The 24,172-nt window shown below is 40.4% G+C and overlaps 1 protein-coding gene and 1 pseudogene across 1 annotated transcript in view; both read left to right on the top strand.

The window, feature by feature from the left end:
- Nucleotides 1–24,172, top strand: part of LOC107039896 (protein SPT2 homolog) — a 271,333-nt gene that overhangs the window by 157,717 nt on the left and 89,444 nt on the right. The window lies entirely within an intron of this gene.
- LOC114841305 lies at nt 3,219–4,517 on the top strand (annotated as a pseudogene).

Here is a 24,172-nt window from a genome sequence, read left to right as displayed (position 1 = left end):
GAGTCAACGATCCGAGAAACTTAGTTGGGGATCTTGATCCTGAAGGTGTTACACGGGTCAATCGTCGTCCGTGGGGAACTTCAGACTTTGAAGGGATCGAAGGGGATTTTTTCAATCGTCGCAATCGTCTTCGTAAACACTTTTGCGATGCAGACTCGTGCGACTTGGTGAATTTTGACTGTTTACGGGTACATCGAGATAAGTCCCCACAGAGAGAACACTTTTTCACTGCACTGGGCATCGCCACTGAATTTTTTCTTTTTTGCGAAACAACCTTTTTCGACGAAGTCAAGATTTGGACTGACGAAAAGCAGTGGCGAAGGAAACTGTCGATTATCACAAAGCTTCATCAGCAGCCTCAAAATACACGTAAACGTGATATAAAGAAATTTTTGATGAAACTGCGGAAAATCGAATGCATTGAGAATGGGGAAAATCAAGAAATTTCCATTCGAAGCATTTTGATTTTCCTTCAAAAGGGGAGGAGAAGCAGGATTTCTCCAGAGATAGTGGAAAGAAATGAACCGCAACAACTTAATGGTCCAGCCGTTGCAGAAGGTTATGAAAGTATTGCGGATAACAACGGAGATCTGCTTCTGAAAATCTGCGAGTACATAAAAGCTAAAAATTCGGCACATCTAGAGGAATTCTCAGAAGATGAATCTTCACACTGCATATATTGGAGACTTCACGGAGTTCATTGTGAGGAGGTGATGAATGGATGTTTGGTCATACATTCGACTGACCAACGGTTCAACCGGCCGTGTCAGCTATATCAGGTTATCAAACATTTAAGACTGAATATTATTCACTCAGCACGATTGAGAATAATTTGTGGTAAGAAAATACAACGGTATAATTTTCATCGGCAATCATGTATGGTCAAATCAAATTTCCTAATTTCAAATCAATTTCAACTCTTCATTTTTGGATTCAAGAATTTCTCTAAGAAATTTTCTAAGGAATTAGACTTTCAAAATAGCAGTGGTATATTCCGAGAGTCTTTTGTAATTCAATTTGATTTTGAAAACACAATCCTTAGAAGCTATCAAGAAGTTCAACGTTTCATGGAACTAGGATTCGGAATAAAAGTCATTATCTTTCAGATGGAAGATAGATTTTTTGAAATCAAAGTTAGGAAATTGAAATCACCAGACAACAGACAAAATGTGTTAAGGTCAAATGATGTTACTCATGGAAGAGTTAAATTTTGGTATTTGATTTGCGTATTCGTTTCCCGAATGGGAATTATTGTGTGGAAAGTATTCTGTTTAATCATAGGTACTGAACAAAAACGTGAATCATTGTTGGAGGAGAAAACTCCCAGTGACATGAATTTTCTTTTCTGTAAATTAATTGTAATGTCTGCACAAAAATGTGAATTATTATTGGAGGTGAAAATTCCTGATGATAAGAATTTTCTTTTTTGTAATTTAATTGTACTGTCTAAACAAAAATGGAAAGCTATTGTTGGAGGAGAAAATTCTTAATGATAAGAATTTTCTTCCCTAGGGGGGAGGAATGTTATGCCCCGAGATAATGTTGTAATATGAAGTAATAATTTATTATTAATAATGAAGCAGTTGAACGATTAATTGAGTTCGACTTGCTTCACTCATTGTTTTATTAAAATCAGCATTCATGCGCAACACTGCTGACCAGTGTCATAACATGACATGCTTAATTATTATATAAGCTGAACTCGCCAGTATTCGGGATCGTAAATTGAGTTGAATACTCTTATTGTAATTTCACTGTAATATTCTCATAATTATCCCTTCTGAATAATTATGAATTAGTTAAATAAAGTAATACCTTTTTCTCTATAAACTCTCTCCCGGATTCTACTATCGTCCCACTGTAGAGAGAATTATCTCCATGCAAACAGAACCCAGGGAGATATCCCTAACAGAAGTGAGACTCAAAGAACCTTTACTATGTACTGTAAACTGTATTGTTTAGTACGATAATATATTGGAAATTGACTCTACAAGGCAAGTCATCGTAGACTATAGCACTTAGAAGAAAAGTGGAAGGGGAGAGCACCATGGAGAGGCGCGTGAAAAACAGAAACGTGATCAGTGTCCATTTCACGGTCTGTCATGACTGAAGAAATAGTTGTCGACATCCAGGCCTTCATTGGCCCTCACGAAGAGTTTTTACCTAAAGAAATATCCATATTATCTGTTGATCACCCATATGGTGATTCGTGAGTGGTTGGGCCACCTTGCCGCTTTTCTGAATTGAGTTGTGTAATCAGAAGCCAAAATAACTGGTTATCTCGTCATCATCATCGCCTAAGTTGGGAGGACGGAGAGGTGCCTGCATACAGTGTCCCTTTGCTATTGAGTCGTGCTATAGCTGACGTATCTGTTGTCTACGTGAGAGGGGAAGAGAAACGGGCCTACCTGTCCAAGATTATATCGGCACCAGTAGTGAATTTGGAAATATACTTTCCTCCATTGAAACGTTTGGAAGGACCACGCCAACTGTGTCTCTTTCACGGCCTCGTTACCTGTGAATTGTTCAGGTGTGCTCTCCAGAATGTTTATAAACTAAAAGCCTGGATACTTTAAGAAAGTGAGAAAAAGAAGAAAGTCAATTTTGATTCATTCACATCCAATAAAATTTCTCGACACGATCTGCAGACACATCGAAACGTTGTGGATTACGATTCCAGCTTTGAAAGTGAAGGGTTTGACGAAGTTGATAATCTATCTCTTGAACAAATAGAGGCATTGGAAACTGCTTCACTTCAAGAATCGCGCCTATGAATACATCTCAACTGTTGAAAATATTGCCATACACCGATGTCTCGACTGGCGGGGTTTATGCGGCAGATCAAATACCATGGATTTGGTCAAGACCCTGTGCAATCATCGCCAACACCGATGACCATACGCAACCAGGTATCTACTGGGTTGCCTTCTATATCAACCCAAGAGGAGAGGGAGTCTATTTCGACAGATTCGGACTACCGCCTACCGACCCCCGATTCAGACATTTATTGCGACGCAATTGCCGATTATATGTTATTGGCCGATACACGGCATCCTTAAATATATGAGATGCTATTGGAGACTCGCCTTCACCTTTCTTTCCCCTTTCCCCTCTTCTACTGTAAGAGAGGGGGTCACGTGGTCAACTGCCTGCGCGGATGCGTCCGCGTCTCTCGACATAGCGTTGAGTACTTTCGCCGTGTTAACACACACCAAAAGTTTTCCCTACAATTTTATCATTAAACGAGTGTTCATTAAATTCTTTAAAAATATTTTCCGTGACAGTTACGTAAGGTACATCCTGCGAGATGAGCGACGTCGAAAATTCAGACGATAATCGCTCCAAGGAGCAAGGGACTGAAGAAGAAGAAGAAATTGGGGATGAGACTGAGCAGCAGACAAAACGTCAACGTCAAGATGGCGATGATAACGTCTCCCTCGGTGAGCAATCTCCATCACCCAAAAGAGCCCGTTACGATCCAGAGGCGATCGAAAACATTCAACATCAAATTCAATTGCTTGCCTCCATGATTTGTCAACCAGAAGAGGCCACCACGACAGCAGAGGAACAATTCCTAGTGAGACCAGAACCGCCGAAGGTTTTAGATTTTGGCGACCTACAGACGGATGTCGATGAGAAGAGAACTATCAAACCTGCAAAACAGAAGCGTTTGGAAACATTGATTTCCCTGCAGCGTTTTAATACCCCTGATTGGAAGGAGAGCTCTATTATCTGGATAAAAGAAGAGACTCTGTTGCACCGACTGAACGTGCCTTTGCTTGTATGGCTAACGCCATCTTTGAGCAAAAGGAATTACTGCAGGATGGACTCCAGGACATCGTTAATTGGACTTCAAGCCATCCAGCTGAGCTGAGTCCCGACTCTCTCTTCGATAAGTTATCGACAGCCTTCGGAGTAGGCTCCAAGATGTCATCAAATTTCACTCAAGTATTACAGATCATTTGCGGCGAACGTGCAGAGTGCGTGGAGAATAGGCGTGAACGCTTATTGTCAGAAATTGAAAACAAGAACGTCCAGGCAGCCTTGCGCAAAGTCCCTCCAAGCTCTGATTACCTCTTCAGTAAGGAGAACCTGGCACCCTTAATTCAGTCACTGGGTGGTTCTCAAAATTGGCTTAACACTCCCTCATACGTGGCAAAGAAGAATCCTGCAAGAAGGATGGAGCATCATAAGAGCTCTGGTAAGACTACATTCTTCTCTCCCAATGTACCTAGTTCCTCTAAACCAGGTGCAGGATCACGCAGCAGCGGATTCAAACCTAAAACCGATCCAAAGAAAGGCCATACCAAACCCAAAAGCGACTTTTTTCGTAAACCGGATATCAAATGACTATCGACCAATGCAGTCTTTTGCAGGAGGCCAGCTGTCAAATTTTCAAGATCGATGGAAGGAGTTGGGAGCACCAACTTCGATTTTAAAAATTATCACAAATTATCGAATACCACTAATTTCAAAACCAACACTGATTTCAGACTGGAGCTCCTCACACTTCAAAACAACAATATCAAGTGCAATGTCAAACCAAATACGATTGCTAGAATCTCAAGGGATCCTGGAGAGACCTCACAACCCGGGTCCAAGCTTCATCTCCCGCATGTTTCTGATAACCAAGAGCAATGGAGAGCCTTGACCAATCTTCGATCTAAGGGGAGTGAATCAGCACGTAAAAACCAAGAAATTCAAACTAATTTCCCACTACAAGATTCCAGAGTTTCTACAAGACTGGCTAGTCAAAATCGACCTGTCCCAGGCTTATTATCACATCCCGGTGGCTCGGAACCACCGGTCACTTCTGCGTCTAGTCTACGACGAGAAGCTTTATCAGATGACGTGCGTGCCCTTTGGCCTCTGATCTGCCCCTCACACCTTCGCAACTGTATCGAACTGGGTTGCGGAAACCCTTCGATTGCAAGGCATGAGGGTGATAGTCTACCTAGACGATTTTATGCTGGTCTCACAGAATCGGACCACATTACATTCCCAAGCCAGCCAAGCTGTGGAGAGACTGAAATTTCTAGGTTGGCACGTCAATCAGAACAAGTGCATCCTAGAGCCCTGCCAAGAGCTGGAATTTCTGGGTCTGACCTGGAACACGTCAAACAACACCATGCGTCTACCAGCCGACAAGGCACAAAAAATTCTCTAATTAATCGAGGAGTTGAGAACCTCCCGAGCTTATTCCTTAAAACAGGTTCAAGTACTGTTGGATCACCTCAACTTCGCCAACTTCGTGATCCCCAGAGGGCGACTGCATTGCCGTCACCTACAAATATTCTCGACACGATTCAATCAACGAAGACTCCGACAAGTTCTCCAAATTCCTCCCCTAGCATTAAACGAATTGAATTGGTGGAGGAATGCAGTCTCTCTAGACTCCCCTCTCCACAAACCACCAGTGACTCACTTCCTAACGACAGATGCAGCAGACAGCGGCTGGGGAGCCCAGTTGGGTTCGTACCATCTCTCGGGAAACTGGACAGAAGACCAGATGAATTGGCATTCCAACAAAAAAGAAATGTTTGCAGTGTTAGCAGCCCTGGAACAACTAGCTCCTCAGATCCAGGGTGCCCACAACCTTCTGCAGACCGACAATACGTCACTGGTAACTTACATCAGAAAGGAAGGCGGGGCAAAGTCATTCGACCTCCTCTCTCTGACTTATCGCCTTCTTCAACTGGTCGACGACCTCCAGGTCACGCTCTCTGCAAACTACCTACCCGGAAGATACAATGGTATAGCCGACAGCCTATCCAGAGGAAAGGCTCTACCGGAGTAGCACCTCCGTCGAACAGCAACCAGACTCATCTTCAGGGAATGGGGTACCCCAGAAATAGACCTCTTTGCGTCCGCAAGGTCAGCAGTCGTGGATCAGTACGTCTCTCTAGACTTCTCAGATCAGTACGCGTCCTTTCACGACGCCTTCAGTCGACCTTGGACATTCAGACTGGCGTGGGTCTTCCCGCCACCAAATCTTATACCGAGGGTACTAGCTCATCTAAACAGTTGCCAGGGAGTCTTCCTCGTGGTAGCACCCAAATGGAACCAAACATTCTGGATGACAGACCTGTCCAACAGGTCCCTAGAACCACCGAGAGACATCCCCAACTTGGACAAAACCTTGATAGATCTGGCCACAGGATACCCTCCTCCACAAGTGGAGAACATTTCTCTTCAAGTGTGGAAGATTGGGGCTGGTCCGCCTTTACCCACGATTGGTCTCATGAACAAAGACAATTACTTTCAAACAGCTGGCGTTCGTCAACCATCGCCACCTATCGTGCTCCATTCCAAAGATGGATCAAGTGGTGCCAAGGAGAGAACGTAGAACCGACATCACCCAGAAGCTCGGACTTGGCCAGGTTTTTGGCTGATCTGTTCCTACGAGAAAAACTGGCCTATAATACAATTTTACTTCATCGATCTGCGATCTCAACCTTCTGTGCTGGTAAATTAACAGGAGTCTTATCCTCGGATTTCATAGTTCGACAGGTCTTGAAAGCTATTGGCACCAGCAAACCTAGAGAGATCAAATCTCCTATCTGGGATGCTAGTATCCTCATGGACTGGTTAGCTAAAGGAACAGATAATTTGTCACTTTTTGCACTTTCACGTCGTACTGCAGTCCTCCTCCTCCTGGCATCAGGACGAAGAGTTCATGACAACTCTTTTATCCATCGCCAAAGACTCAATCATCAACTTGGGAGACGAAATTATCTTTTGGCCACGGTTTGGGTAAAGACCGATCGAGCGTCGTTCAGACAATCAGGCTGGCAGCTGCTGAAACACCCTAATAACTGGCTATGCCCAGTGACGATGATTAGGGCCATGCTAAAAAAATCGGAGCTTCGTCGTAGCTCAGGCAACTGTGATGCACTCTTCATCTCGCTAAAAGGGCCAGTGCAACCAGCATCACCTACCATGATCGGCGGATGGATCCGCTCGGCTCTGAAAGCCGCGGGAATTGGAGCTCCAGCAGGAAGCATCCGCTCGGCAGTCGCATCTAAAGCCTGGCTGGACAATCTACCATTGGAGGTCATCCTCAATAGAGGAAATTGGAAGTGTTCAGAAACATTTAGAAATCATTATTGTAAGACAATTGAAGTACCAGGCACAAAGTCTAGTCTGTTATCAAAGAATTTCATTCCTATTCAATTTTATATTGTTCTTAAAGAGTTGAAAAAAGAGTTAATTATTAAATAAACAAAGTTTCATTAATATTGCAGTGTATCCATATTGACATAAACTTTATCTCCATTTCACATAGCATTGAGTGGTCAACAGCAGAAAACAAACATTCTCTTATATATTTAAGGATGCCGTGTATCGGCCAATAACATATAATGCTGGTGTTTTGCACTACAAGAAAACACGGAGTATATGTGGAAGCCGATATACGGCATCTTGGTCAGGGTCTTGCAGTTGAGAGAAACTATGACGAGAGACGCGGACGCATCCGCGCAGGCAGTTGACCACGTGACCCCCTCTCTTACAGTAGGACGGGGTGAAGAGGGGAAAGGGGAAAGAAAGGTGAAGACGAGTATCCAACAGCATCTCATATATTTAAGGATGCCGTGTATCGGCTTCCACATATAATCCGTGTTTTGTTGTAGTGCAAAACACCAGCATTATATAAATTCAATAATAAAAGACTTCAAGACTTTTCTTCTATTCTCTGCGGTCATTATTGTATCTGTATGTTACATTGGCTTTGTAATGATAATTCTCTACGCTCATTCCAGCAACTCTTTATTACCGATACGAAACGCAACGATAATATTATACTAACTATGTTTAAAAATATTGTTCAGAGAAATAAAAATAAATATCGAACGAATAAAAAATCATTCACTGTTATCTGGTAATGGTAGAATTAAGAATCAAATTTGTACTCCTAAATATGTATCGTCAATTTAATTATCTTGAATAAATGATCTTATCATAAAATTTTTATCTAATCATTTCAATCCCCCGCCCACTTTCCACCCTCCATCATCTAGCTACCCATCACCAAGCCACCCATGATCTAGCCACCCAGCACACCACCCCATCCACCCACCCACTATCCTCGATCATCCAGACCCAGCACCGACCACCCCTTCCACCCACCCACCCAACACCCACCACTTAGCCACCCATCTCATCATCCAGACACCCAACACCTAGACACCCACCACCCACCTCCTAGCCATCTACCCGACACCTACCCCATCATCTTCGGTCCCCGCACCCATCATCGGTGCACGTGGGACCTTCCCCCACCATCAGTGGTCCCAGACATGCCTGGCGACATTATGCGAGAGAGAGGGATTTCCTCTCTCTCTCGCAGTGCCGCCAGGGGGGAAAAAGGGGGGAGGAACTGTCTCCCAATTTCGGGGTACCTACTACTTATGGGATTATATGAGGATCGCATGGTCTTATACAGGAGTCAGATGAAGGTCATGTGGCAGTATGAGTCATATGGGCTCATTTGAAGGTCATATGAGTTTATATGGAGGTCATATGGGGTCATATGGAGTCATATATGGGCGTTAAATGAAAGTCATATGGAGTCATATAGTGTTATGGGGTCATACAAGGATGGCATCAGCTCATACAAGAGTCATATGGGGTCATACGAGATTATATGGAGTTATATGCAGTCATGTGGCCTTATATAGGGTCATATGGGGCCACATGGATGTCACATGGAGCCAGATGGGGTCATATGGGAGTTCTATGGGCTCATATAAAGGTAATATAGGGATCATAAGAGAGTCATATGGGTGTCACTATTCAAAACAACAAAAAATAGGAGTAATGAATTTCAAAAATAAAGAATCCATTCGGAAGCATATTGTTAATTTGTTAGCAACATAAACTATACTCATATACAGAAAATGCGATTATTCACTTGTTTCGAACCATCTAGCGCAGTGTCAGCAATTTTGATGTATATTCCTGCTTTATACCCCAAAATTAGACGGAATAGTCCAGTCGATGCAACGTTATAAATTGAGTTTATTCACATGTTAGTTAACTGTGAACCGATTTTCATAATTTTTTTATTGCCCGGGAAAACACAGGCAAAATACGTGGCCTAAAGCCAGGGGGAGCGTTTTGTTTATTACAAAATACCACTGGGCTAGGCCATTTCCGATTGAAATATTTCGGAAATTACTGAGAAGTAATCGAAACGTATAATATATAGAAGTTAGCTAATTTTATAGAGAACAAAGTAGTTTTTGATGTCAGTCTCTACGACTAATAGTTTTCACGACAACAAAATTTGTGGATCGGAATCCGCGCTGGTGCAGGGGCCGTATTGTAAACATATTCTTGTCACTTCACCAAAAGCAACTATTGACTATTCTGTTTTTTTAATTTGAAATTTTCATGATCATCATTTTCTCAAATTATTTTTTGACTATTTCCGTCCAATTTTCCATTAATTAATAGACATAAATTGATTGTTGTTCATTCTCCTCCCGATAATACCATTTCTAATAATAAAACAATGTTTTTGTGGGTACTTACGCTTAAGAATGATGTATTGATGAAAATTATTGAAAAAATCCGGAATTCATCATTTGAAACGTCGATATGTGCACATTTATTCTCAGTCGCACTTCGACAAGACAGCGTGAGACGAGATGTCACGGAAGACGCTTGAATTTATTACGCGCATCTTCAATCAAACTGAAAATTTTACCCAACAAGGGGAGGGGGTTGCACATGCTATCTGAGTAACTCCCATTCTTCCGTATATGTGTTGTTCTAATTAAAAATTGTAATGGTTAAATGGTTCGAAGAAGTCTCGAAAATTGGGAATTCACGAGGCGTTGAAGGGGGAGACATGTATGGGGAGGATTTAAAATTTCACCCAACAAAAAAAGTGGGTTGAAGAGTCTATGTGAGTAACCTACATTCTTCTGTACGTATGCATTGTTTTAATTAAAATTTCAATTGTGGATTTTTTTTTCAATCTGGGAAAGAAATTTCCAAGGCGGGGAGTCGTGTATTGGGAAGGATAGGAAGGTTGCGAGTTCTATTTGAGTAATACACATACCGCCGTATCATGTCTCCCCCACGTAAATTCTAGGGACTGGCGATATTGATGGAAATATCGAAATCGCAACTATCGATATAATTTCAAAATTTTATCTATAGTTACGATATAAAAATATCTATATTCAGAAAAAAATATCGTTGAACCGATACACCGATATATTCTTTATCTGAAATATTCACCAATGACAAGACGGGGAAACCAACTAGAGTGATCATGAATAGTGATACCTGATCGCGTCCGATGGTTACCCATTCCTCAGCCAGTAGCTTCGATTGAATGAGTCAGATTAGTTCGATGGGTCAGATAAGATAGAGGAGAATCCGGAAGATTAGATGAGAAAGAAAAACCGATGGGTGGGGGGAGGGAAAATAGTCCGATAGGTCAAATGAGAGGATAGTTGCCAGATTCGGCGACTTGTCGCCAAAATATCTGGCAACACAGGATGAGAGCGGAGGGGTTCCGATGAAATCTGAAATAGATGAAATCATGCGCTAATGAAAATAATATTTCTCTTTTTTCTTGGTAACATTTCATTTATTCTTTTTCGAAATTCTAGAAAATTGGAAGCAAATTTAGATTTCGATATTGACGAAACAATATCGAATATCGATATCGACGGGTCTTAAGAGAAAAGATGTAACTGGGAATGATAATTAAAAACGGCGCATCTCGGAATCCGAATTTAAATGGACGTAACTCAATGTTATAGCTTAAAAAGACATAAGTCGATTCATCCTCTAAGAAAGCCGTATCTCAACTGAAATTTGAAAAGACGTAACTCAGCTAAACTATTACTAAATACTGTTTAAGTAATAATCCATCGATACAAAAATTTATTGGGTGTGTGAATATGACTCCGTCCTTTTTTTGTTCAACTAAAACACATTTGCTTGTTTAGAAAATTAAAGCAAAGTTTATTGAAAGTATGCTCCATCTGCAGCTACAATCTTCGCCCATCTTTCAGGTAATTTCGTATTCCTTGCCTCAAGAAATCCTGGTCTTTTGAGCTGATCCAATTATCAAGCCAAATTTTGATACTTTCGTATAAAGTGAACCGTTCTCCCGTAAGATCTGACTGCAGTGTTCGGAATAAGTGGTCGTCCAAAGGAGCTATGTCTGGCGAATATGGCGGGTGGTGTAGCACTTCCCAGTCCTGTCAATCTAAATATCTTTTCACAACTTGGACGGTATGCGGTTTGGCATTGTCATATTGAAGAATTAATTTACTGTGCCTATTCACCCATTCTGGCCATTTTTCTTCTATGGCTCACTTCAAACGCATTAGTTGTCGGTAATCTTCTTCATTAATAGTTTGAGAGGGTTCGAGCAACTCATAACATACAACGCCTCTCTGATTCCACCAAATGCAGAGCATAACCTTGGCACTGTGAATATTTATTTTTGGCTGGGATGGACCGGGTTCACCTGGCTTCACATAAGCTTTTTGGCGTTTAGGATTCTCATAATATATCCATTTTTCATCTCCTGCGACTATTCGATGCCAAAATTCTTTTCTTTACTGTCTTTGAAGTAGCATTTCACAAATTGTTTTTCGACGATCCATGTCTCTTTCTTTCAATTCATATGGAACCCAGTGCCCAATTTTTTGAACCATTCTCATTGCTTTTAACACCAACAGTTAAAAACAGTTTTCGCTTTGCCACAGTTGATCGTTCAACATTTAATATTACCGCCAATTCTGATTGAGTTTGGCCACAATCCTCTGCCAATAATGCCTCCATTCAACATCTTCAAATTTTTTTGGTGGTTTTCCATGTTCTCTGTTCGCAGTGCCAAAATCATTATTTTAAAATCGTCGAAATCATTCCTTGCAAGTTGTATTAGATGGAGCATGCTCACCGTAAATCTCCACAAGCAAACGATGAGTTTTCGCTACACTTTTCTTTGCAACATAATAGTGTAATAACACCTCCCGCAAATGATGTTTACTTGGAACGAGAACCGACATTGTCATGGAGGTAGAAACACTTGTTGCTTACATTTCAACCAAATGTCACGTAGTGCGTTTGACAGCTGATATAAAGTACTATCGAATACAAGTATTGCCATTTAGTAGTGCACGTAAGCAATACTAAAAACGACATCTGTTGGGAAAGGGCGGAATCATATTCCCACACCTAATACATAGGAATAACCCTAAATTATTATTACACTCTATATACTTGCGCAAACTTCATTGTATAATGTGTAACGTGTCCAATTTTTACTGGGGATAAAAATGGACGTTAACTCGCCCTTTTCCCTTGGCAATGTCAGAAAACTGAAACTCGATGATTATGGGCGCCAGTTGTTTTTTTTTGTCTCGACGGAAACAACAAACCGAAAGTAGACCGAAGCAAAAGGGTACAACGAAACCAAAAATTCGAACACAACAAAACTTAAACCTAAGGGGCCAAGGGAAAGGTGACAGGGTGCTTGCGCTGCTCAGGGTGTCGGTTGTGGAGAGAGGGGTAGGTTCAGGTGGAGAACGGGTCACTGGGCTCTTATCCTAAAAGAAAGACACGCAAGGCCAAAGTTTAATGCTGAAATGTACGGATTTATATTGTCTCACAAGTTCACCAAAAGAGTAATAATCGTGATAATTTTCAAAAAAAGAAACTATGATCCGCTCTGAGATTGAGGGAGAGAGACCAAAAAAGATAGATATATCATATATCTATCCATCAAAGCTATTAACAATAATTCCACAATATCACAATAATATCACACCGTAATTAATATCACGCGATGTACGCAGAGAGACCCAAAAAAAAGGAAAACCTATTAATTCAAAATAAATAAGTAACCTCAAAAATGGAACAAAATGAGAAAAGACAAAAAAATGATATCGGACGAGGGTTGGTTAATTTAGCAATAACGAAGAAAAATTACTCTTAATCCCGTATTGCAAAAATCATCCCCGACGATGGAACGTAATAGAGTAAGGATTTCAAAGAAAACTTGAAATTCCTAAGGCNGTAAGGATTTCAACGAAAACTTGAAATTCCTAAGGCACCGCAGACGCAAGTTACAATGGAAAATCTAGCGCAACATAATGCTCGGGAACGCGCGGGCTCGAGAGCATAAACGAACACGTGGTAGCTAAAACGACGGACGCGGCACATAGAATCTACGGAGGCGCGACCCTGAAGCGAAAAACCGCATGAGAATGTCTCCAACGAGGGCGGTTACGCACAAAACAAAAAAGGTCAATAAATTCTAACAAGCCGTCGGCACTCTCAAATCCTAATTATTCCGTATTTTCAGGGATATTGCATCCCGAGGCGGTGAACGCAACATTGAAAACGATCGGAGCGAAATGAAAACAGAACTATATCCCGAGAAAATCGAAGGAACGCAAGAAATCCCGACGAGTTCTTAAATAAATGAAACATCGAATTCATTAAGCCATAACGACTGGCAAGACCGAGAGCTAACAGCTCGAGGTGTTCTAGAAGGCGTCTAGCGCAGAAGTGCCTTGGAAGTCGGAAACTACANCACGACTGGCAAGACCGAGGGCTAAAAGCTCGAGGTGTTCTAGAAGGCGTCTAGCGCAGAAGTGCCTTGGAAGTCGGAAACTACACGGCTTTTANTTTGACAGTTCATTGAATGTCAAGTGTAAATGAAAAATCAAATAGATAACCACGGAGCAGAAAAGTTAGTTATTTACAGCTGCTGTTATATCTGAGTTGCCGAATTTTTATTCTACTGTGCATCATTGGGATTTTTCATGTAAGTCGATAGAGCATATGATATTACTTATTTTCTAATATATCGCTTCCTGTGTTTCTGTTAGTCAAACGTTAATGTCACTTTTGTAATTACTTCCCCCTGTACTCGACGTACTTAGCTATGGTTCTACGTTTTTCATATCATATCATACTATCCCATTACCTTTGCTAGGTAGCGAACATTTATTTTACGACAACACACAGCGAGAAACAGGCGCAATGAATGGTGAAACCTAATTTTCTCTCATTTAATCTTAGAAATTGTACATAATAATCTTTCACCGAATTAGGAGATTGGCTGGATATGGACTCTGGTAAAATAATAACAGCAGGAAGTCCTAGTTTTGAAGCCTGTATGTTGAAAGTCACGTCCAATTTCCCTACACCGAATACACAAATTCAGTCATGGAAGATTCCTCGGATCTCTTCTACACCTGCCCCTTCTACTTCTACTCCTCGGATCCATCCTACTCATTTGACTTTTTCTCCAGTGGGCTGTGCAGATAACCATATCGAGGCTTCTACAGGATGTCTCATAGCATGTGACTAAAGTAAATTGCGTAGAATACCGCAAGGTGGCAGTGCAGTCTAAAGTCTAATATATGGTTGAAGTGGAGACTCTCCGCAAATTTCATTCATGCTTCAGTCGCACGGGAATTACAGCACTAAAATGGAAAATTTAACCATCGAACCAAAATCATTCCTCATCAAATCATATTACCGAAAAGGAGATTCAGCTATTGCATCTATAAGAGCATTTCATTCTAAGTATGGCACACACACTGGAGTGTCTGATTCGAGTCTCAAACGGTAAATAAAGTGAATGAACTAACTAACCATAAAATTTTGTTCTCTTTTTTTGTTGAAAATTGACGCCTTTCTCGACCAATTATGGGTATTTTCAGGATAATTAAGAAATTTAATCAGTACGGTACACTAGACGATAGAAACCATGAGCATCCTCGTCCTCCACGTACTGTAACCACAGATGAAGTTGTCCGCACAACGGAAGAACATTTCAAAAAATATCCAAATGATACTCTTCGAAAGGCTTCTCAAGCCTTGAAAGTCTCAAAAACCTCACTTCACCGCATCTTGAAAGTGTTTTTAAACTTCCATACCTACAAAATTTTTGTACATCAATTTTTAAGTGAGGAGGCGATGGCTCGCCGTGTGCAATTTTGCCAAGAACTTCAGAATTTTTTTGAATCCAAGGAAATGAAGGCACAGAATATCATCTTCTCGGACGAAGCACATTTCTACTTAGGTGGTTTAGTAAATAAACAAACTTTTCGCTTTTGGGGGACTGACTCACCTCACGTTGTTGAAACCAAGTCTTCACACCCGAAAAAAGTCACTGCATGGGCGGCAATTACAACAAAAGGTATTTTCCTTGAATTTATTGAGAGTCCGACCATCAGTGCTGATATTTAGTGTGAGTTCTTGAAGAAGAACTTCATTCCTTGGGCACGAAAAAATCAGTTAGTCACGAATTTCTACTTCATGCAAGATGGTTCCGCTCCACACAAGACTGCTGGAGTATTTGGAATACTTTTTTCCGTTTACGGCACTCGTGTGTTAGGCTTAGGTTACCCTAAGTATGTCCATGGGGGCATGGAATGGCCGCCTTACAGTCCGGATTTAAATCCCTGCGATTTTCGCCTATGGGGTTTTCTCAAGGACAAGTGCTATGAGAAGCATCCGACGACGGTGGGAGAGTTGCAAGATGCAATTAGGGATGCTATCCGAGCTGTTGATAAAAACACAATACAGCGCATCTATACCAGTTTCGATCACAGGATAGAGTTCTGTAGTACAAGTGATGGCGGAAACTTGGAAGAAATTGTATTGTAATTTTCCGAATGTTCCTTGCACAATAAAAAAAGAACAATTATTTACATTTTACTGTATGCAAGTTATTGGTAATTTACTTCGGTCACATGCTATGGGACACCCTATAGATTACAAAATCAAGCACTTGTTCCTGATATCTCTACAGTCCCAGCACATTCCTTAGCGAATTTAAATGATCAAGAGAATGCTTCAAATGTGGGTGTGAAACGAAAGAGAACTTACACTGCTCCAGAGAAGTTGACCCAGAAGAGATCGTTAAATCCATCAAAATGGAGGTGCAAAGCCGCTAAACTAACTCTAGAGCGAGGATTATAACATCTAGCCGCTGATGGGAAAAGATTCAAGCCGGCCAGGAAACTCGCACCTTCTTGTGGATCACGATTTCGATTCCATTGTGAAACTAAATTGAAAGAAGACGACCGACAAGTCATTTTCTTTCAATTTTGGGCTATTGCAGACCACGTTCGACAGTGGGATTTTATTATCCGACACATCAGTGTGAAGGACAAAGGCAGTAATGTTCACAATGAAACGCGACGAAAACAATCTCGTCAGTATTTCATCCAAGTCAATGGAGTCAACATCTTTGTTTGTAAGACTGTGTTCATTCGAACTCTATCAATCAGTGATAAGTGGATTGAAACAGCTTTGAAGAAGGTGAGTCACAAACCACATCAATCTCTTCCCACGATTGGACTCACACTATACTCGCAAAGACTCGAAGAGATCTTGAAGAGAAATTATCAATTTCGGAAATGTATGTCTTGTATACAGACTAGGCGAAGGAGCAGGGTATGGAATCGGCGACGGTGAGGCTGTACCGAGACATTTTCAACACTGAATTCAATATTGGATTTTTTAAGCCCAAGAAAGACCAATGTGATACTTGTGTTGAGTATAAAAATTCCAATGCGGATGGCAAATTGAAGATGAAGAAGGAGTATGCTACTCATTTAGAGAACAAAGAGCCAGCTTAAGCACTGAAAAAGACTCATGCAATGGAAGCAAAGAAGGAAGGAAATCTTTTTTTAAGTGTTGCCTGTTTTGATCGAGAGAAGGGTCTTCAAACGCCGCAGGGAAGTTATGGCCTTTTCTACTACAAAAGAAAACTTTCCGTCTACAATTTCACTATCTACGATATTGGTTCACATGAAGGATATTGTTATCTCTGGACAGAAAACATCGGTAACAAAGGTCCCAATGACATCGCCAGTTGCATAATGGATTATGTTGGAACGAAAAGTAGAGGTTCAGTGAAGCGATTCATATTTTATTCGGACAATTGCCCTGGTCAAAATCGCAATTGTTTTGTGTTTTCGATGTATGTACTGGCTGCCATTCGTTTCAACATCGAAATTATCCATTGCTTTTCAGAAAAAGGGCACACCCAGAACGAAGGCGATTCCATGCATGCTGCTATCGAATGGCGATCTGCTAGCAAAGAAATTTACACTCCAGATCAATGGTGTGAACTCTCCAGACGGCGAAGGGAAGAAATGCAGAGGGAAACGAGTACGTCGTAACGGAAATTCACAAGAAATGATTTTCGACTTTAAGGAACTCATGAAGAGACAGCAGTGGAGTTTAGATGCCAATGAGAGGAAAGTTGCCTGGTCTCAAATCAAAGAGTACTCAAATTTAAGATGAACTTCAACGAAGATTACCACACAATCAACGTTGTAAAGCGCACTCAGGAATTAAACTTGAAAACTTATGAATTGCAAAAAGCGTACTCTCAGGATCTTGGCATTGCTGAAGCAAAACTGAAAGCCCCTTTTGTGCTCGAGGAACGCCCTTCTCCCGGCGCATCATTTCTACTATCAGTCATTGAGAATCTCCTTAAAATCATCATCAGGGGCAAAGTCAAAATCGAAAGTACCACTACAGTCTCAAAAGACACGGCAAATATCTGACGATGAAGATGGAAGTGATAGTGAATGAATATGTCGGTTGCGTTGTGGACACAAGAGATTAATTTACCATATGAATTGTTCTTTGATTCAGCTTTTATAAATTCCGGTAACAGTTTCCCGTTGTACTTGCATGTTGCCATGATCACTCATCACTTTTCCTAATATTACAGGGGGAGTTACACGAGATTTCCGAAGATGGCAGTTCTCTTGGCTGAATCCCAGGATACGAAACATCTTTCCCCTCGAAAGCCATGATGTTCTTCCTTCTGGACAAGCTGAACAAGTTCACAGTTTTAGAGTTGTTCATATGAACCTTCTCTAAATTATTAAAAGACTTCGATCGATACGAATATCAATTTCCTCCCCACTATGTTAATCTTTGTTTTTTAACAATGTTGATTAATGTTACGTAAAATGACATAGAGTGACTAATTATCTCGTTGATCTCATATTAGCTATTTTTAAAAATGACTTAAACATGATAGGTTACGATGTTCCGGTTTTAAACAGTATTTAGTAATAGTTTGGTTGAGTTACGTATTTTCAAATTTCAGTTGAGATACAGCTTTCTTGGAGGATGAATCGAATTACGTCTTTTTAAACTATAACATTGAGTTACGTCCATTAAAATTCAAATTCCAAGATATGCCTCTTAATTATTATTCCCACTTACGTCTTTTCTCCTAGGACCCGTCGATATATTGGTGGTCAAAAATATCGACAGAAAAATATCGGTATATCGATATACAATATCGGACATTTCGATACATTGAAGGGTGCCACTCATCTCTAGTAAATTCTCAATTTTCAAGTTGAAAAAAAAAATTAATAATTGCATTTTCAAGTGGACAACGCATGCAAACGGAGTATCTCCCCATCAATGCCTCTCCTCTTTTTCATAAAATTATAGTGTCTCGTTACATTCAAACAAAAGTTCGTGTTAACTAACGTCGACTACGATACACAGACATCTCAGTCTCACTGTTTATTTTCGATGCAATTATCTCAAAGAGGAGTAACTTTGAGAGGAAAACCCACAAGATCGTTTTTGTAGCTGAGGAAATTTTCGACAAAAAATTCAGGATAAGTTTTTCACCAAAAATAATTGTGAGTGAGATAATTGGAGAATCATGGAGGTGGAACAAATCAATTGTCCTGATTTTCTGATTTTAATGTTGTTTATTTTGGATGCAATTATCTCAAAGAGGAGTAACTTTGAGAGGAAAACCCACCAGATTTTTTTGTAACTGAGGAAATTTTCGACTAAAAATTTAGATGAGGTTTTTCACTAAGAATAATTGTTATTGAGATAATAAGAGAATCAGGGAGGTGGAACAAATCAATGGTCCTGTTTTTCCGATTATAATGTTTTGTTTATTTTCGATGCAATTATCTGAAAGAGGAGTAAATTTGAGAGGAAAGCGCAGAGGAGAACAGTCGTTATTGAAATAATTGAGAAATTGGTGGGAGGGGGGGGGGAGGAAGACGTACCAAGACTAAAAATTAAAGAAAAGAAAGAAAAGAAGAAAAAACTAGGACCATTGATTTGTGCCACCTCCCTGATTCTCTCATTATCTCAATAACAATTGTCCTTGGTGAAAAATTTTATCTAAATTTTTAATCGAAAATGTCCTCAGCTACAAAAAAGATTTTGTGGGTTTTCCTTTCAAAGTTACTCCTCTTTGAGATAATTGCATCGAAAATAAACAAAACATTAAATTCGAGAAAAACAGGATCATTCATTCATTCCACCTCGTAAATGCTCAGCCCCGTCTCCTTTACCCTCATGAAAATTGACTGTCTCCTTGTAACCCTCGTGATGTTTGACTCTCGTGAAATTTCATCATCCATGTGACCTTCGTGACATTTGATTCTGGGAAAATTTGACCATCGCGTAGTGAACTTTGTGACGTTTGTCTCTCGTGAAATTTGATCGTCCCATTGTGACCCTTGTGCCGTTTGACCCTCGTAAAATTTGAGCATCTCTTTGTGACTCTCGTCAGGTTTGACTCTCATGAAATTAGACTACCTCCTTGGGACTCTCGTGACGTTTGACCCTCAGAAAATTTGACCACCTCCTTGTGGCCCTCGTGACGTTTGACCCTCAGAAAATTTGACCACCTCCTTGTGACCCTCATGACGTTTTGCTCTCGTGAAATTTGACCATTTTTGTGACCCTCGCGACCTTTGCCCCTCGGAAAGTTTGACCATCACCTTTCGACCCTCGTGATCTTTGACTCTCGTCAAATTCGACCATCTTCTTGTAAGCTTTGTGACGTTTGACCCTCGAAACGTTTTATGGTTTCGTTGTGACTCTCGTGTGGTTTGACTGTCGTGAAAATTGACCATTCTCTTGTGACCCGCGTGACGTGATAATTCGCTTCTCCTACAATAATGGGCGTGTTACTCCATCAGGGGTCTACTGCAATTGATTAAGGAGAGTTCCGAAAATTCTCGGAATTTCGGAAAGTCTACAATCGGATCGTTTCACCAATTCTTCATTAATATGGATGTCAAATCGCATTTCTCCCGATTTTTTCACCCGAGGCGCATCCCTCATAGGAATCTTCGGGAAAAATCTTGCGATCGTAAGACTACTTCCGCCGATTTTTCCGTGTATCTGTGTAAGCACTCACGGTCATGATTTGAAATTTTCCACCGCCTTCAATGTTGAATAATCGAGTACAAGTTTGGTACACTCTTCCTGTCTTATTGTAAGTGATTTCTGTTCATCATGTTTATTGATAACGCGTCGCAATTACCAAAATTGATGTTTTTCTTTTTAAATAATTCAGTCGACGATTTTCTCATCACACGGTCTGTAAAATGGTGTTTGATGGGCATTAACCTACCACAGCCAATTACAGCGTTTGATAACCATCTCATGCATGTTCACAAAAGATGGTAGATCATATGGAGAAGCTATGAGAATTTTTTCAAATTTTTTGAGTTATATTTAATGGCAGTGGGAATTGTTGAAAATCCCTATGGAGTTATTGTCATGAAAGAAGCGATAAAGTTAATATCCATCATATTGTTGGCAAAATAGTCCCATTACGATTGTTATGTCCTAGAACATATTCTGAGATGAGTAAAGAATAGAATGAACATCTTTCCACGGCTCTGAAGACTTTATTTATCCAATTAAAAAGTGTGATTTTTGGTTGAAATGGAGGTTTTCCAGAACTTATAATTGCTTCCCCAAATTGACTATTTATTTATTTTTGGTTCCATATGTATACCCTCTCGGGTTTTTACATTTTGTTCCCTTCCCTATCTGCGTAACCATGGGCCAACTTACTTTATCCCCAACTGCACCCCATTCGGGATTGGATTGCCAGGGAAACCATGGAAAACCTCAGTCGTGCAGCCGGCCGATAATGCAGGGATTGCACTGTGTCCATTGGTCACACTGACTCAATAGGCACAGTGGTTCTCTACATTCGTGCCTAGCGACTGTAGTCCCACGCGGTTAGGTCTGCCTAAGCGGACACCCATCCAAGTACTGGGAAGACTGAACGCTGCTTAGCTTGGGTGACGCCGGAGCCGCACACTCCACGTGTAACCACTACAGCTATCCAAGTTGACTAATTTTTTTGAAATTTTGAGAGAACATTATTCAACTATTTTCGTATCACATTGGAAAAAATTGAGTATTTCTGTTTATTATAAATCGGTGAAAAATGCTAACGAAAATTTTTCAATTTTCGAGTAGTGGCAAGTGCTCGGATTATCAGGTCCTATTATGAAGCCCATATACCTGAAATGGAGAGGGTCAGTCAGCTGGCTAGACCTGTCCTCGTGTAAAACTCAGCCTTTTATTGCCCCCAATATATCAAGGTATGCTTTTATTTTTTTATCTGAAAAAATCCCACTTTTTCCATAATTTCCGTACGAAATTGGCGAATTGTTCATACGGCGAATTTTGTAAGGATTGATAAAAAGTTGATAAAAATTTTTCATCAAGAAAATGAGCCTAGTGAGGAAATGTAAGAAAACTGTAAAATACAAGACTTCCATTCGGAAGCAAAAATCGCCGAATTGGAAAACCAAGTCCGAAATAAGTAATGAGAATTAATTTGCAATTAAATCATGTGGGGAAGAAATGTCAACAAGTTGTTGATTCAATTCAGTACATATTTTATTTAGTTTCATCGATAATTCTTCTAGTTTCTAAACAGATTTAACGTTAGTGCTCCCGAAATGACTTGAATAATTAGCATAAAAATAAAGATCATCACTTGTGAACACAATAGAATAAGAATATGTCAGAAATAAGAGTGATACTTCTAATGATATTTCATTCCATAGAGCTTGATGTTTCAGTCGATTGATTGTTTAAATAATTCTCCAACGAAAACTTCAAGTCCTTTCGGTTGCACCCTGATGATTCCTCCCGGATTTTACTCACAATATGCATTCAATTTTGTTTGCCATTTTCATCTCTCGTAAGCAAATCGTTATATTCACTTACGAGAGCAACACCTCTTTCAGCAATATCATTTGTGATATTAAGAGATCGGACGATTTTGAAAGCTACAACAAAATCATCTCTTGTCTCCTATGTCATCGGATCGCTACCAAGAAAACTGGAATCTATCTTCAAAATGTTGAAAAATTGAATCGTGTGTTTAGTAACTAATAAGTCCAGGCTCAATTTTTGCATCGATTCTCATTCTTCTCTTTTTTCTATCATTATCAAGCGCAGGACGAGATTTGATAGCCTGACACATTTTCTCTTGCACTCTAAATCTACGTTTTCATCGAAAGAAACGAGAGCAATCAATTCTTCCCATGAATACCAGAGGTGTTTCACAAACTTCTCCAATACAGCTTTCCAGATCTTTGATGGGACGCTGCTAGAACAATGTGCATCTGCTGCTAAACGTTTCAACAGATTTAAATCATTATTTGGAGCAGTCACTGTATGCGACGCTGTGAACCAGGCCCTCTGGTACAGGAGGACGATGAAAATGCACATGTTCATCAAGCCTGATATTTGGGAGAGGTTCAATCGGAATTGTTCTCTGAACAGGCAAATTTGCAACGAATAAATAGCTTTGGACATCCACCGAGCATGATGAATGGGACCCAAAGCTCGAAATCGATTTTCTCTCGTCAATTTTCCACCTAGGAAAATGACCATCAGTTCGAGGAATTCCCTGTAGTTCCTACGGATTGTTTCATCCTGTAAAATGTACAGAAATTACATGATATGCTTTCAATGACATACGAATTCACCATATCGGTGAAGGAGTTGAGAAAATATATTATAACTAACCTTCAAGTGCTTTTCAGCAAACGCGAGGATATCTGCCGATTCACGATTCAAGGCTTCTTTTACGGTGTTATCTTCCACACCGGGAGAGTATTGTGTTTTATCCATGTTCTTCCACTCGTTTTGGAACCTCTTAAAAATCTGAACGTCTGGTCCAGAAGTACAGCCCATTGAGACTTCGAAAGCTGTTTTCAGTAGAACTTCAAAAATATGGTGACGGCAAGCTAAGTGCGAAAGATCCCTTCCAATTACCCTTTCGAGCAAAAGGCATGCACCGCTGATAGGGCCGGTATTACTAGTGGTAGTGTCGATTACCATGGCGAATACATAATCGAGAACGTCCCATTCTTTCAAGCAACTGTATACCGCTTCCGCTTGCAACTGCCGAGATCCTCGTACAATTCCTGGGACACCAAGTAATTGATGCCATCCACAACCCGATATCAGGACTGGGAGACGATCAATTTTTTCATTATTATCCTCCAGCATAGGTAGTTTTTTACCATCCCAGTGAACACTCATGACATGGCATGGCCTGTTCGTTACATGATCGTATAGCATCATTTAGAGACTCACGATTTTTGTTACGATTTCGTCGAACAGTCTCCCGGCTTATATGGACATCTTCGAAATTCATTCCGGCTACAATTAGGCTAGCTGCTAATACTCGCGCTGCCATTTGATCGCTAATTTTGGCTCTATCTAAAACTGCTGTGAGATCTTGGGTCATGATCTTTCTGAGTCCTTTGGATCTTTTCGATGACAGTGGAGCTTCATAGTTGGATTGCATTTCTTCACCGTCATCATCGCCGAATTCTACCTGCTTCAAAATTGCATCCAGGTCTTCTTGATCGTCATCAAAAACATAATTGCCCAAGTCCATTGCAATTCCGTCTGATTGAACTTGAAAGTCACAAAGAGAATGGAAATTAATTAGATATCAGCATATGGAATTGAAAAATGTAAGAAAAGATGTTGTTTATCGGTTAAACTATTCCCGCATGCCTATTTTTTCGAAATGGTCAGAAAAATAATACGTGGTGCATCGAAGGGTGGAGATCGCTCTGAACTGCGTATGAAAAATTTTATGACTTTTTAGGGATAAGGAAAACCGGGGCTAAATGGGATTGGGAATTACATGAAAAACAGTCTTATGTTACACCAGTCTCCCCTTTTGAAAGAAGTCTCTTTCTAAATTTTCAGCATTCTATCTCTTCTAGTATACAAGAAACACTGATATTGAGGTTTTTTATTAGAAACAATTGAAGGGAATTGAAAAGTAATTAAGAGATTCTTAAGAAAGGATTCGCGTTCCCCCCCCCCCCCC

Source organism: Diachasma alloeum, unplaced genomic scaffold (genome assembly GCF_001412515.2).
Source record: "Diachasma alloeum isolate Michigan unplaced genomic scaffold, Dall2.0 Dall_scaffold_00310, whole genome shotgun sequence".
Lineage (NCBI taxonomy): Eukaryota > Metazoa > Arthropoda > Insecta > Hymenoptera > Braconidae > Diachasma > Diachasma alloeum.
Note: the sequence above shows the minus strand (reverse complement) of the source record. Positions and strands in the feature narration are given on the sequence as shown.